The 15,992-nt window shown below is 42.1% G+C and overlaps 1 protein-coding gene across 1 annotated transcript in view; it reads left to right on the forward strand.

Annotated features, from left to right (window-relative positions):
* The window catches only part of LOC126167810 (DNA-dependent protein kinase catalytic subunit-like), a 540,256-nt gene that overhangs the window by 166,410 nt on the left and 357,854 nt on the right, over positions 1-15,992 (forward strand). The window lies entirely within an intron of this gene.

Raw genomic sequence — 15,992 nt, forward strand, 5'->3', positions numbered from 1 at the left:
CGCGCTCTCCCTCTCCCAGCGTGCCGCCTCTCCCTCTCCCAGCGTGCCGCCTCTCCCTCTCCCAGCGTGCCGCCTCTCCCTCTCCCAGCGTGCCGCCTCTCCCTCTCCCAGCGTGCCGCCTCTCCCTCTCCCAGCGTGCCGCCTCTCCCTCTCCCAGCGTGCCGCCTCTCCCTCTCCCAGCGTGCCGCCTCTCCCTCTCCCAGCGTGCCGCCTCTCCCTCTCCCAGCGTGCCGCCTCTCCCTCTCCCAGCGTGCCGCCTCTCCCTCTCCCAGCGTGCCGCCTCTAATGAAAAGACAAAACTCTCTGGCATAATAAAATAACTACTGTAATTACAGCAACCTATGTAATTTTCCATACCCTATATACAAATGAAATCACACTGCAATGCAATAACCAGTTGACATTTCTATCTGCACACCACTACGTTATCTAACGTTACAATCCAAAATAATTTTTTTCACTATGTATGTTGAAGCGCACTAAAATGATGTTTGACAGTTTTTACTTTTGTGGTCTTAATCCATATTGTGGGCATTGATCACCCAAGAGCCTTTCGCACTCTGCTCTTGTTAGTTTCCTCTGCTCTTATCATAGTGATGAGTGCCAATACCTTGGCAATGAGTGTGGAAGACATTGAAATGGTTTTAGGCACCCAACATGAACTATAATCATCCATGTTTGCAATTGTAGCTTGACATTTACTGGTGACATCATCTTGCTCACCTGGTACGGCGTAACTAACTTTTTGTCTTACCCTTTGGTGTATACAGACAAGATAGTATCACCGACAGGCATAGTCTGTATTCCAGCAATTTCCCGGTACTTTTCCTGCTTTTCATGACACTTCAGGGCTTTGGTGTTTCCATACTTCCTTCAGTGTCTTTGCAAAATTCTGTACTGGCTCTCAGTTCCTCTAGATTTTCTGTTTGATTACATCAAATGGTGTAGGCCTCTTCCTCCCGTACATTACCTTATCTGTAGAAATCCCAGTGCTGATGTGCACTTTGGATATGTAACATATGATAGAAATAAATATTTTATGACATTTTAACAGACGCCACCACAAAACCATTACATTCTGACTGCTATTCATCATTCTCGTGGTCTCGCCGTAGCGTTCTCGCTTCCCGAGCACGGGGTCCTGGGTTCGATTTCCGGCGGGGTCAGGGATTTTTTCCTGCCTCGAGATGACTGGGTGTTGTGTCGTCATCATCATCATCATCATTCATCCCCATTATGGTCGGAGGAAGGCAATGGCATACCACCTCCACTAGGACCTTGCCTAGTAAGGCGGCGCGGGTCTCCTGCGTCGCTCCCCTACGCTCTGTAAAGAAGTATGGGACTCATCATCATCATCACTACATATGATCAATAAACATCCCAATAATCATAGTGCCTGTTGACCTAGTAAACAAACATCCTACCAATAGTAAAATGTATGTATTCTGTTCTACCTGGAGTCATCCATAGCTTCCGAACCAATAGCAAATGGCATAACTGCTTCATCAAATCTGACACGAAGTTAGTACTTTGGTATGTGATTACCGTCTCAGAGACACAAAAATTCAGCAATCAGTTATTCATGATGTCCTGTACCACCATAGTTGCTTGTTGATTTGGAATGGCAAACATTGTTATTATCACGAGAATGATGAATAGCAGTCAGAATGTAATGGTTTTGTGGTGGCGTCTGCTAAAAGGTCATAAAATATTAATTTCTATCATTTCAAAAGGGAAGTTTGACTCAGGTAACCTCTGTAGTGGTTCTTGCTGATGGCCCAGATCTGCTCACTGTGCACACGATACACAATTCCATATGTACTGGTCTACATTGCTTTCGCTTGTCCTATATTTGTAACTCTCTGCCACCCTTCGACCCCTCGCACTGTGACCTCCTTGCACAGATAGTGTCCAACTGTGTGGTTCCTTCAATACCTTTTCTTACAGCTTAGCAGGTACTAGAGTCCCCAGCACTAGCTTAGTTGACCTAAATAACAACCTGTTGTACACAAGGTACCGTTGCTGTGTTGTTTACAGCTTTCTGTCTGCATCAGCAACTTGTGCTTTCTGCCGTTCTGCAAGGCTGTGATCGAGAGTTTACTCTGTCATGACCTTCTTCTCAGACTGTGCACATTCCCATGTTTCTTCCATGGTTTATGAATCACTTCAAAGTCAAACTCACTTAGTCTCGATGCCCATATCGAGTCTGCTTGAAGAATCATTCAACATAAACAACCGATATTATACTGTGTGATCAGTTATCACCCTGAGTTTTTTACCATAAAGATATCTAAAATATGAGTCCTGTGTATTAAATTCAACATCTCCACTGTCAAGTAATACTTCTCAGCTTCTATAGGAATTACTCCACAATGGAGGAGAGGTGTAAGCCACAGCATGTTCCTCACTATGTATTACTTGCCCCAAAACACACCCCAATACTAGATTGGAAACAAGACGTGACAGTACCAAACATTTTCAGTCTGGAAAGATCAACACTGGACTTGATGTCAAAACCGCTTCAGCGCCTCAAATGTGGCCTGATGTTCTGTTGCCTACTGAGATTTCACATCTGCAAATCCCTTTGTGAACTTTCTATAGTAATGGGCAAATCCCAAGAATGATTGAAATCTGAACTTGTCTGAGGAGTCAGAAAATCTCCCACAGCCTGTATTAACATGGGATCCATTTTTACCCCCTCTCGACTAATACATCCCATATAACTCACTTATTTCAGGCAAAATGACACTTCTCCTTACTTCATGCAAGATGCATGGGACGTAATCTCTTAAGAACTTGCCTTAATTGCTGCCTATGCTCCATCAGATAACACAGTTATATCGTCAAGGTACACTGTACATTGTTGAGGTTTCAAATCCCTTAGTACCCATACAACAACCATTGAAACATGGCTGGTGCCTTTTTTAAACCAAATGCCATACACCGATACTGCTAATGTCCACAGAGGATGGAAAACATATTCTTCGGCTGATCATCTTAGACATTTCCATTATATGGTACTCACATCGTATAGCCATTATAGTGAAGTACTGGTACTGCCCACAGTTAACAAGAGTTTCCATATGTTGGATATCAAGTTTACCTCTGTTACTATTTTACTATTTGGATGCTGATAGCTACAACAAAATCTATACTTTTTTGTTCTGTCATCTTATTATTTTCGATGACAACGGCAGTGGTTGCTCCCTAAGGGCTAGTGCTGTGTTCTGTTATGTTTCGACATGATGCTTGAACAGAAAGTCTAGCCTCAGGGATTTCACTGTAACTCTCACTTAAGGGGAGCCGTAATGATCCATCCCCTCCATGTTAATTTTAGCAAATAGAAGGAACATTTTTTTCTAAAACCATTAAACATATTGCTCTGAAATTTGGACTACATGTTCAGTAAATATTTCTCTACAAAGTTATAATGCCATGTTAAGAAGTATTTAGTGGTTTTTGTTTTACAATTTTTTTAAAGAGATGCCTATTTTTTTTCTCTATAATTTTACACTTTTTCTTCTGTAACTCTTGAATTATACAATTTTTTTTACAGTCTGTTATATAAATGAAGGGAAAGAAGTAAACAATATTGTGTATAAATTTCATTGATAATCTGTTAGCAGTTTTTATGAAAATGTTCCTCAAAGATGAAAATCTTAAAGTTACGGGAAATGGCTTCCAAAGTTTTTTAATACATTCCTGCCCCATGTGATTGATTATCAGCATCCTCTTCTTTTTCCAGTGTTAGTTTCCTTTTCACTGGTCTTTTCTTCCCATTTGCTGCATGTTGTAGACTTTTGTGTCATCTTCCGGCACCTCTTCGTCTTTCTTCATCAATTAGGTTCATTGTGGAAATGGTGTCGTGTCCTGGTTGGAAACCTAAATGTTTCAGCACGTCACATTTGATAATGTTTCCTTCATTGTGTGTTGCCACTGCATCATACATCTGTACAAACACTCTTTTGGGAATCCTAAGCCAAATTAAATTATTTACACTTTCATTTGGATTTTGTGTTGTCACATGTAAACACTTTTCCAATAAACTTGGCTGTGATAAATCTCTGAATATGGGCTTAATTACATCAATTACAGTGAGCCCCCATGCGGTTCTGCACATGTTCAATGCACTCCGGTTTTTTAATGTGATTTTCATTGCCATAAGGTTAGAGTTCCTCTACAGCTTTATATCCCTTAGAATAACCATCTCCTAGATAGTGTATCGTACATTATACCACTCCTGTGATCTAGAAAAAATTGCTTTCACTCCCTCTACTTCCATCGCTACACTTGTGCTGTGAAAATTTGCTTCACAACTTTCACTATGTTCATCCTAGGTATTGCCCTTACATCTACAATGTTTTGAGAGAATAGCAACATCAGTTACTTTGCAACTGTCTCCACTGGTAGCTGTCACAATTCCATTTAGAGGTTTATGACCTCTACGATGCCATGATCCATCTAAAGCAACAGTTAAATCTCTACAATACCCATTATCTGTCACAGCTTCTTCAACTGCCTTCTTCATTGTTGCTTGAGCAATATCTTCAGCAGAAGTTCCCACCAGTTCATTAAAAAATCAAAATTTGGTTGGTGGTTTTGGCAAGTTCATAATTCCACATAACATTGTCCCTGCAGCACTGCCCTTGCCTGTGCAACGCAAGCCATACACTAGCCTAATGTTTATATCATACACCTTCTTTCCATTATTACCACTACGAGGAATACTGTTAGAATTAGAAAACGAAACTTCTGCAGCACATTTGTTACACTTCAATAACATTTTACATGCCAAACCAATGTGTGAAGTTATTTTCAGTTCCAGTCCTCTGTCTTTGCAAACTTGGCATAATACGTTATGTTTCAAAATATTAGAGCGCATGAAATGTTCATTATTTCATTCACATCATTGCTGTCACTTTGATAGTTTTCAAATTTTTCTTTGCTGTCACAAAGTTTCTTGCTGGAAGCAGTTCTATCACACTCATTTGGAGTAGTCGGTGAAACAGTCTGAGCAGCATCTCCCTTCGAAACAACAAAAGATTTCTTCTTCCAAGGGCCTTACCATCACTGAGCTTCTGGGGTCCTAATGTCTGCTTTACTTTGCTCTTCCTAAATTTTACTTATGATGTGTGTCAGTTCAATTATTGTTTTCTCATTCACATAGTTAGAGTTCTGCAGTGATCACAGCTTCCCCAGAAGTTTTATGGAATTTGTGATGTTCCCAACACTTTCTCCAGTTGGTAGTTCTGAGCTGGGATTTGGTTATTTCTTCTTTTAGCCAAATGTCCCAGATGGTGCTTGACAGTTCAGTACTTGCCCAAGATCTGACCATTTTCTGTGTCTCCATTGCTACCTTTCTTTCTTTGTTCTTAAAGCTAAGGTTTTTTGCTTCAGTTAATATTGACAATTTCATGAAAAGAATAGGGTACTACTCACTATGTAGAGGAGATGTTGAATTGCCGACAGGCAGAACAAAATGACGGGTGCGCAACTGTGCAAAATGGGAGAAGCAATCTAAGAGGTGGCGTAATGAGGAGGATAGGACAGGGAGGGGGCGGTATAGCAGGATGCTTGTGGGAGCATATGGGGACATGAATTTGGGGGGGTTAGGGCAACTAGGATCAATCGACTGGTTAGATGGAGGGGAGGGGAAAAGGAGACAAGCAATGGAGGGGGGAAAAAGACTACGGGTGTGTTGGTGGATTAGAAGGTTTGTAATGCTGGAGTGAGAGCAGGGAAGAGGGAAGGTGGGTGAAGGACAGGGACTAATGGAAACTGGGACAAGGGAACTGGGGAATGCAGGATATATTGCAGAGTGAGTTCCCAATTGCACAGTTCAGAAAAGAAGGTGTTGGTAGAAAGGATTCAGATGATGCAGGCTGTGAAGCAGTCATTGAAGTGTAGAATTTTGTGTTGGGCAGCATGATCAGCAACTGGGTGGCACAGCTGTCCCTTGGCCATAGTTTCTCAGTGGCCATTCATGAGGACAGACAACTTGTTGGTTATTATGCCCATGTAGACCACAGTGTAGTGTTTGCAGCTTGGTAAGTAGCCCTGCCTTTCAGGGATATGTGATGCTTGTGATCAGACTGAAGTAGATGGTGGTAGGAGGATGTATGAGACAATCTGGCATCTAGCTCTGTTACTGGGAAGTAAGCCATGAGGGAAGGGTGTGGGAGTTAGTGTGGATGAGGATGGAAGAGGACAATGTGTAGGTTTGATGAGTGAGAGAGAATACTACTGTGGGAGGGGTGGGAAAGACGGTGGGTATATTATTAGTAATTTCAGGGCATGGTGATAAGTAGAAGAAACCCTGGTGGTGAATCTGATTCAGTTGTGCCAGTCCTGGGTGGTAAGTCTCGAAGGGAATGCTCCTTTGTGGCCAGCCTTTGGGACTTAGGAAGGTGGTGGGTGATTGGAGAGAGATTGCACGGGTGATCTGTTTCTGTACAAGGTTGTGAGCGTAATTTTAGTCCCTCAGGCCTCAGTGAGGCCCTTGGGATATTTATAGAGGGACTGCTCATTGCTACAGATGTGACGTGTGGTTGTTTAGGCTGCGTGTAATGGACTTATTGGTATGGAATTGATGGCAGTTGTCAAAGTGTAAGTATTGCCGCTGGTTGATGGGTTTGATTTAATTGGAGGTACTGTTGCAGCCATTCAAGTGACTGAGGTCAGTATCGAAGAAGGTGGGTTGTCGGGTTGAGACAGAACCAAATTGGAGAGAAGGTGTTGAGGTTGTGGAGGAATGTGGATAGGGTGTCCTCACCCTCAACCCAGGTCACATAGATGTCATCAATGAATCCGAATGAGGTGAAGGGTTTGGGATTCTGGGTGGTTTGGAAGGATTCCTCTAGATGGACCATGAACAGTTTGGCATAGGATGGTGCCATATGGGTGCCCATTGCTGTACCATGGATTTGTTTGTAGTTAATGCCTTCAAAGGTGAAGTAATTGTGGGTGAGGACATAGTTGGTCATGGTGACCAGGAAAGCAGTTGTAGGTTTGGAATCCAACGGGTGTTGGGAAAGACAGTGATCAATAGCAGCAAGGCCATGGACATTAGGGATGTTAGAGTAAAAGGAGAGGGGAGGGTGTGTGTGTATCATGTTGTAAAGAGACAGGAACTATTGAGTCAAAGTCGGAAATGGTTGGTGTCTTTTATGTAGGAGGGTAGGTTATAGGTAATAGGCTGAAGATGTTGGTTGGCGTGAGCAGAGATTCTCTCAGTAGGGGCACAGCAACTGGCCACAATTCGGCGTCTTAGGTGATTGGGCTTATGGCTGTAGGAACCATGTTGAACGTAGGAGTGCAGGGAGTGGTAGGTGTGAGAAGAGAGGTTGGCCCAGGGGAGAGGTTCTGCAATGAATGTAAGGATTTTAGGAGAGACTGGAGATCCTGTTGGATTTTCGGAATGGATTCACAGTAGGAAGGTTTGCAGGTAGAAGAATCTGACAGCTGGGGGAGTTGTTTTGTCAGGTACTTCCTGCATTTCAAAACCACAGTGATGGAGCCTTTTTCGGCTGTAGGATTATAATGTCAATGTCAATTTTTAGGTGGTGGGAATGAGATATTTTTCTTTGGATGTAAGATTAGCTTCCATGTTGAGGGATTTTTGGAATGATGGTGAGGTAGACTTTGAAGCTATGAAATTCTTGAACATTAACAGGGAGTGGATCATGATTGGATGGAATGTGAACTGAGTTGGGCAAGGTTCAGCATTGGTTTTAGGTGGAGCCCGATAGATAGGGTTGGTGGCGAAAAGATGCTCGCACTGTAGGGACCAGAACCAGGAGAAGGGGACTTTAACAAGTCCAGGATGATTGAATTAGGGTCTGAGGCAAACGTTAAGACTTTTGGAAAGTTAAGGCTTTTGGAAAGGACCAATTCTTCTGTGGTACTAAAGCTTTTGGTGAAGAAAAGGTTCGTGATTGCATTTGTTTTGGGTCTGATAGTGGTAGTGATAATGGTTGTGGTTATGGTTGAGAGTTTCTGAGGGTGTGGTAAATGTTTGCGAGGCAGGGCCTGTCAGCTGTGAGGGGATGTGGAGGAAGTTTGGAGACTATTGTAGATAGTGGTGGTCCAAGTGTGGGGGGGGGGGGGGGAGGAGGAGGAGGAGGAGGAGGAGGAGGAGGAGGAGGAGGAGGTGAACAGGTTGGAGAGCTTTTTGAAGTGGTGGCGTGCATATTGCTCTAGTTCCTCGAGGGCAAGAGTTTGTGATAAATGGGATACAGGAATTTGGGATTGTAGAGCACGAGAATTTTGTGGATGGAGAGGAGGTATTGCAAGGTGGTTTGGGCCTGATTTATGTGATTTTGCAGGACAGTTTTGGTGAAGGCTAAGGACTGATAGACTCTGAACAGGTGGAGGTTCTTGTCGAAGGAGGGATTGCATTCACAGAGGGTTAATTTTGATGATAAGGCCATCTGGGGGCTTCCATGACCCAGGTGGCAATGGAGGGACAATATGATGGACTGGGTCCAGTTATAAGAAAACTTCTCTCTATTGGTGCAGATGGAAGGAGGAAGTATCCATCTCATTTCCCACACATGCCCCCCCCCTCCCCCCACCCCTCTCCCAGTTCTTTATCTAACATCCTGACTGCACCTAACTGCCCTTCTCTGACCCCACCATGTCCCTCCCCACTTCGGCCTCTTGCTTATTACCCCTGTCAGCCACATTGCTTCTCCTGTTTTACACTGTTGCTCGCTGTCTAGCCTTGGTGGCCAGAGACGGTTGACATGTGTGTCTGAGTTGTGCTTGTGTGAATGTGTGTGTTGTTTACTTTAGAAGGAGGCCTTTTGGCTGCAAGCTCACTTGTTTAGCAATCATCTTGTTGAGAGTATTTGTGACTCACCATCTCCTCTGTATGGTGATCAGCAGTGTATCCTTCTTGTAATATTGTCATTTTTCCATCCTGGATTTTTGATTGTTTAAGTTAGTTTTGAATGTTTTATGAAAGTCTCACGTATTGTACTTTCAGAAGTTATCCTGTGTTTCAGTTATCATTCCTTTCCATGTTTTTTCTTGAGATTTCCGGTAATTTTGACAGTGTTTTTCCTTACTTCTTGGAAGTTCTTTGGATTTTCTGTTGCTTTCTGAGAACACCAGTCAATCCTGCTTTCCCAAACCCTTTGATTGCCATATCTCCTTCTGCTGATCTCCTGTTTTCTTCGCACTTTCAACCAGTGTTGTTTTTAACTGTTCTTATCATTGGTAGTCCTTCTGATTCAAGCTCATCTTAAAATCTTTGTTTGTTCTAAGTTTCTCTGTGTCAAACTGCATGATACGGCTAGCGTTTTTAGCATGGTGGGCTCTTGTAAAATTTTGAACTTAATTTTGGAAAGAAAGTGGTCTGAATCTAACTTTGCACCTGTGAGGGCTTTGACATTTTGAATTTCCTTCTCTGCAAGTCTTGGTAGTGCTACATGATCAATCTGGAACCACCGTAGTAGGGAACTGGCAGATAACTATGTTTTCTGCACATTTTATTGAAGAATGAACTACAACATGTGTAGTGGTGCTCTGCAATGGCAACAACTTCTGAGGCACATGCTGAAGACAGTGAGTGTGGAGATGTTGATGCAAGTAGGGGCCAGCAACTTGCTGTTACGCCAGTGATGATCAGTGGAGCCCACGGCAGCACATGTACCATCTGGGCATACCTCTGCAGCTTCATGCAGTGTGTGATGGGAGGCATGGAAAGCCTTTGTGATTCTTATAGAGGAAGACAGCCCCCCGCCGTGGTGTCCACCCTTGCAATTGAAGGCCTGCCCAGGTGCAAATAGTTGAGCATCTGTACGGCCCTGGTCTTGAATGGACGGAAATGAATTTCTTGTTCAGGCAAAACCTTAACAAGACACTTTAGCAACACCTGGCCCTTCAGTGGGTGTAGGCACATCAGTAGTGTTAGACTCAATGTAGAAATTCATTGACAGTATGACTTTGCCTGTAACAATTATTTTGATCCTGGAAACTGATTGAACTGAAGAAGAAAGGACAATTTTGGATCAGGTATGATTCAGCAGAACAGAATCGAACATGCTCAATTTTTAAATCTCAAAGAACCTGGAAGGTAAGAGAGAGGCTCATTTTACTACAAACAAATAAGTGTGTCTGGTAGTACATAGATCCATGACAGCGTGGCTACAACTGCATCTAATCGTGTTGGAATAAATCCAGTTGATCATTTGTCCCAGGAAAGAAGACAAAAAATTGTGATTGAACAATTCCTTGCAATTATGTGATGCAGTACTTAAATGATAGGAGTTGGTAGAATGGATGAGAACATTGGAAAAATGAGGATCAAGGAATGGTATTGGCAATTGGTCCTATTTCCAGTCAGTTGTTCTGTTTGCAGTGCCTGACAGTTGTACACACTGATGCCACAAGGCAGAAGCAATCATCTTGATTTTCTAGCCCACACTAGAAGAATTAATTTGCCTTTCCTTCAGATATACACAACAAGATTGTCTGTGGGTAGAGTGCCAGCCATTGAGTGAATAATTTATAAAAGGATGGGAAAGGAAGCTCAGCTTGATAAGTAGAACCATTACATCGCCTCTAATGGGAAACAGAGGAAATTTATATTGTGTGAACAATAGACCGAAGCAGTATTTTAAATCAGAGTACCAGTTCATGTCCATTGTTTTGCCATATTTCAATGCGATCAATAACATGTTAGCTTTGATTGTTTGAGATCTAATTATGTATATATTTGCAGACACACAACGACGTCAAAATTATAAAAGTAAATAAAATAAATGTGGAAATGTTTTTAACAAGTATAAATATTGCTTGTTCAATCTATGAGGGTCATTTTTAAAGTAAGAACTGATGCATATTGTGTCCATACATGCTGTCACATGACGTCTGTTCGTAGTTGGCCATTCTTGGCTAGTCTCTCATTATGCCATCATTACATTTCACGTCTCTGCCAGTGTTGATTGTATGGTTATACTGCTTCGTTTGTCATTATTTCAATGAGTAGTCCTGCTGATTGCGCACTTGGTTATTTGGTTCCTAAATGCAAAACAAGTTCATCCTACTGAAATTCACAGACAGCACAGGTGTAATGAATAATGGGTGTGCGTAAATGGTGTAGGCTGTTTAATGGAGGAAGGACAGATTTTCATAATGAAGAATGATCTGGACAGTCTACTGTCGTGAACGAAGACTTGACACAAAAAGTGAGGCAATTTTTGCCAAAACAGGTGCTTCATTATTGACAAGCAGCATCAAAAATTTCCACTACTTTGAAGAAGTAGCTTTTCACGTTGTTGCTGGCAAACTTCAGTTCAATAAAATGTGTGCAAGGTGGGTGCTGAAAATGTTGACAGAAGAACACAAAATAAAACAAATGGATATTCTTTGTCCATTTCGGAGCATTGTGACATTGTGACTGGTGATGAAACGTTGAGTGCGAACTACACTCCAGACAATAAACGTCAATCCAGTGAGTGGCACCACTCAAACTCCCTGCAGAAACCATGAAAATTCAAACCAGAACCTTCAACATGGAAAATAATAGCCACAGTTTTTTGGGAGTGGAAAGACTTTTTTCTGTTAGATTTTTTGCCAAGAGGAATGACAATAAATGCTGAGAGGTTCTGTGAAACATTATTAAAGCTTAGGTGTACCATTCAGAGTCATTGGTGGGGACTGATCTCTAGCAGCGTCATTCTGCTTCACGACGATGCTCGGCCTCACGTTGTGGTAAGAAAAAGAAGCAAAAAAATTTGATTGGAAATTACTGGATCATCCACCATTCAGCCCTGACTTAACACCACCAGACTGTCACCTCTCTCCAAAATTGAAGGAATTTCATGGTGGAAAACACTTTGAAAATGAGGTGTCGAAAGATATTGTTACAAGCTGGTGCCACAACTTGACAAATGTTCATGGTGACTAAGTTGAAAAGTGAAAAAATGAGCATTTTGTAGTTTGTGATACGTTTTACATTCTTTACTAAAGTTTCTCTTACTCCATTACAAATTGGTTCTTACTTTAAAACTGGCCCTCATATTTCATTCATACGAATAAATTCTCCCTTCTGTGCTTTTATGCTCAGATGATTTTAAAAATATATTTTCTAAGAGTAGGTTGCTATGATGTTGAATAAAGTAAACAGTTACTTGATAGACAAATTAGTCAATGAATTGCATTGCGTAGTACAGACTGGCAGTATGATGCCATTTGTGACCACTGTTCAGAAAGAGTAACATACCCATCATTCATTAGGGTAATTATAATATTCAAATTTATGCATATACAACATCTTAATATCGTATTCTAAACAGCTTACATATTGTATATTTCTGCAAAAAGGCTCTAATAGGTTAGATTCATGTTCAAAAGTAATTACATAGCTAGTATATTCAAAAACAAAGGTTCAGTCACATCAGTCAGCTATAAGTGAGTGGTTACCTTCCATTTATTGTGCGTTATTCCACCCATGCATTTCCATTTTTGTTATTCATTGCTGATTTGGCTCTCCTCCATCCCACTTTTTTTAACACTTGTTACTGCCATTCTTTACTCATCTACAACTTATTTTTCCAGTCATTATTCCATTATATGTCAATATAATATATTCTCCATTATATGTCAATATAATATATTCTCTTCTACTGTACGTGTGTTCAAAACAGACAGTGGTCACCCTCTTACATGCATCTTCAGTGCCTACTATTGTAAAGGCCCACCACACTAACAACACCCATACTACAATTCTTTGTTCTCACCACAATGGCCCCTTTTTGAAAATTTGCCTTGCTGACCTACTCTGCATTCTGTATTCCCAAAAACTTTGTCCACCTTTAGTGAAACCCACTGCTCCTCAGCACTCGTCCCATAATGCTATTGTCACCCTTTCTTCCAAAACTGTGACCCCTGCAGAAGTCTCAGTACTTTCTAAAGACCTAACATTTAGCCCAAAACACAAGTTCAACCTAGCACGACTTGTAAAGGATCTTCTTTTCTTTATCCATTTTCTACAATGGAAACATTTCCTTGCCACACACCCCATTGACAAAAGCCAAACAAAGCCCAACATGAAGCATTGCTTCAGACAATACCAGTCTTCCTCCAACCGTGATCCTCCTCCCATTCCACCCAGTTATCCCTTGGTAGCTGTTCAAGAATTCTTCACTTCTAACCTAGCATCACTTTTCTTTTTAAATCCCTCCCTAGTGAGTCCAATATCACTCCTATGGAACACACAGCTGCCATAACCTGAAAACCAATCCAGGTCTTATAATCCTTCTCACAGACAAAGGCTCCATGATTGAGCTCATGAGTCATAGAGACGAAGTGGCTGAGAGTTTCTGCCAACTTTCTAGCATCTCTGCATACAATCCCAACAACCGTGATCTCATCCCAGAAGTCCATCAGGATCTCCGGCAGTTCCTCAAGGCCATAGGTCCATCCCAAAACCTGACAACTGAATCCTGAATCCATCTCCCCCCTCACACCAACAACCCACCACACTCCTATGTTTTACCTACTCCCAGACTCCATGAAGCTAACGCTGCAGATCTCACTGTTGATTGTCACATTGTGGCTGGTTACAATACTCCCAGTAACCAAAAGTCTGCCTTCATTGATCAATGCTTCTGAACTACTGTTCATAACCTTCCACCCTACATTCAAGACACTTCGCTTCTTTCGGTGCCTTCCCACAGTTACTGCGCTCTTTCCTCCAGACTCCTTGTGGTTCACTTTCTATCTGATTTTCTTATACACAAACATCCTGAATGCCTATAACCATGTGGCCGTGGAACACAATCTTTTCCAACATCCTCCTAATAGCAAACCCACCACCTTGTTCATAATCTTTCTAGTCAACCACATCCTGACCCACAATTATTTCACTTTCAGAGGCCAAATCTATAAGCAAATTTATGGCAGTGCCATGGGTACTTGCATGGCACCATCCTATTATTTATGGACCATCAGGAGGAATCCTTCCTAGCCAGTCAACACTTAAAACCCTTGCCTGGTTCAGATTCACTGACATTTTCATTAGCTGCACTCATGGCAAGGCCAACCTTTGTTCTTTTCTCCATAACCTCAAAGTCTACCCACAAGCCCCTCCCTCCCTGCCATCCATCCCCCCCCCCCTTTCTCTTTACCCCCCTTCCTCCCTCCTTCCTCTGAACACCTTTTGTTCTGTTGTGCGAGCACTGAGTTGTGTCAAAAGACCCACCCCACACTATCCAGCTACCGCCCTCCTCATCCCATGTGTCCTTTCCTACCCTTTCCCAGTTCCATCTGTCCAGGTGACTGCTCTCAATAATCGATAATCAACAATCAGTCTCATCGCAGTCGCACGTGCGTGCTTTTGGGTGCCTCTGTGGTTGTTTTTGGAAGTGTGTTTACTTTTGCTAGAGAAAGAACAAGAGCTCGAATGCTTGTGTAAATACTGTTAGCTGTTGCTCGATTCCATCCAGGTACTTCTATTGTTGTTAACAAAACTTTTAGCAGTGATTGGTGTTTGTTGACTAACCTGGAATAACTTTGGAAAGCTGTATGTTGGTCAATCGGGCACATCTGTGGCATTTTGGCTTCTTGAATGCAGAAGAAACTGGAGACTGTAATGTACTATTTCAGCTTTGGTTGATTGTCCTCTAACTAAAAACAGTTGTGTACAAGGTGGTGGTCTCCATACAGTCAAGAAAATTGACACTTTTGGAAGTCATAAGTGTATTATACAGAATCTCAACCTTAATACAGGGGCAGTCACATAAAGGTGAGACATATTGAAAGAAACTAAGTAAACTTATTGCTATTTAAAAAGTAATTGGCATGGCTCTTAATACATTTATCACCAATGAGACAACATGGTCAGTGCCTTAATGGAAAAAATGTTTGCAGTTGCTTATGGGATTGCCTGTGGATTGTACCCAGGCATGCAGCTTTTTGTCCAAAGCAAATCAAAGGCCACCAATGTCTCTCTTCAGGGCACCAAATATATGGTAATTGCATGGGGGAGTTCGCGACTGCGTGGAGGATGTGTAAGGATTTCCCAGAAAAACTTCTGTAGTGCAGTCAAAACCACCTTGGCAATATGTGAACCTGCCCACATCCCTAATATTCTACCAATGAGCTGCAGTCTGTCACCAGCATTACCAATAACAGAGACTACGTGATAGTTCCATTTCATGTCCCTACCATATACAAGGCGCTACAAAAAGGTACGGCCAAACTTTCAGGAAACATTCCTCACACACAAATAAAGAAAAGATATTATGTGGACATGTGTTTGGAAATGCTTAATTTTCATGTTAGAGCTCATTTTAGTTTCGTCCACCTACGCTCAATGGAGCACATTATCATGATTTCATACGGGATACTCTACCTGTGCTGCTAGAACATGTGCCTTTACAAGTACTACACAACATGTGATTCATGCGCGATGGAACTCCTGCACATTTCAGTCGAAGTGTTCGTACGCTTCTCAAAACAGATTCGGTGACCGATGGATTGGTAGAGGCAGACCAATTCCATGGCCTCCACGCTCTCCTGACCTAAACCCTCTTGACTTTCATGTATGGGGGCATTTGAAAGCTCTTGTCTACGCAACCCCAGTACCAAATGTAGAGACTCTTCGTTCTCGTATTGTGGACGGCTGTGATACAATACGCCATTCTCCAGGGCTGCATCAGCGCATCAGGGATTCCACGCGACGGAGGGTGGATGCATGTATCCTCGTTAACAGAGGACATTTTGAACATTTCCTGTAACAAAGTGTTTGAAGTCATGCTGGTATGTTCTGTTGCTGTGTGTTTCCATTCCATGATTAATGTGATTTGAAGAGAAGTAATAAAATGAGCTCTATCATGGAAAGTAAGCGTTTCCGGACACATGTCCACATAACATATTGTCTTTCTTTGTGTGTGAGGAATGTTTCCTGAAAGTTTGGCCATACCTTTTTTAATACCCTGTGTATACAAGCATGACTACATTAGCACAGATAATACAGTGTAGTT

The sequence above is a fragment of the Schistocerca cancellata genome, chromosome 1, assembly GCF_023864275.1.
Source record: "Schistocerca cancellata isolate TAMUIC-IGC-003103 chromosome 1, iqSchCanc2.1, whole genome shotgun sequence".
Taxonomy (NCBI): domain Eukaryota; kingdom Metazoa; phylum Arthropoda; class Insecta; order Orthoptera; family Acrididae; genus Schistocerca; species Schistocerca cancellata.